Raw genomic sequence first — 802 nt, 5'->3', positions numbered from 1 at the left:
TTGATAATGCTGCTGCCAAGAAATGTGACTGCAGGACAGTGAGCCGCAGATGCAGCAGAGGGAGCATGGGCCTGGCTCTGCCGCTTACAGCTGTGTGACCTCTAGGCAATTTAACCTCAATTCTTTCTTCCTTTTTTTTTAAGGAATGGGGCTAGTACCTTGCTGAATTCTGTGAGAAATAACTTAGATACATATAAACTGCCTAGCACATGCTTGGTTCATGGTAAATGCCACATTCAGCTACTGTTTTAAATTCAGTTAGACATAAATTCCCTGGGGCAATGACAGCGCTTGGCACTGCAACTAATCACCCGATATTAATAGAATGGTGAAGGCTCAGTTGTAGGAATGAAAGTGCTGACCACTCCTGTCAGGAAGGAAGCTGTTAAATTAGAAGCAAAATTAGGAATATTGAGTTCAGAGGCCAGAGACCCTATCGGAAAAACTTCTGCCAACAAAAGCTTACATGTACACAATGCTGCATTTTTAATGAGGAATCCAGAAAGCTTCTGTTTTTCAGATAAGAATGCTGACATCCGGACTTGCATGCTTTTGTTTGGCTCCACCCTCTAAACCTCAGTGATGAGGAAAGGGCCGGAAAACATCCCTCGAGCCCAGGTGAGTGACAGGAAGCACCACGTGGTGAAGGGAAGTAGGTCAATGGAACCTTCCCCCTCACCCTGCCCCGGTCCGTGAATTCTAATTTTCTATTGCAGATTCTTTTCTCTGAACCACATGTTGCTTCCTGGGCTCATGAAGGATAAAAAAAAATTACAGCAGAAATACTGCAAACAAACCCAAC

Source organism: Myotis davidii, unplaced genomic scaffold (assembly GCF_000327345.1).
Source record: "Myotis davidii unplaced genomic scaffold, ASM32734v1 scaffold37, whole genome shotgun sequence".
In the NCBI taxonomy this organism is placed as follows: domain Eukaryota; kingdom Metazoa; phylum Chordata; class Mammalia; order Chiroptera; family Vespertilionidae; genus Myotis; species Myotis davidii.
This window is presented reverse-complemented; position numbering follows the sequence as displayed.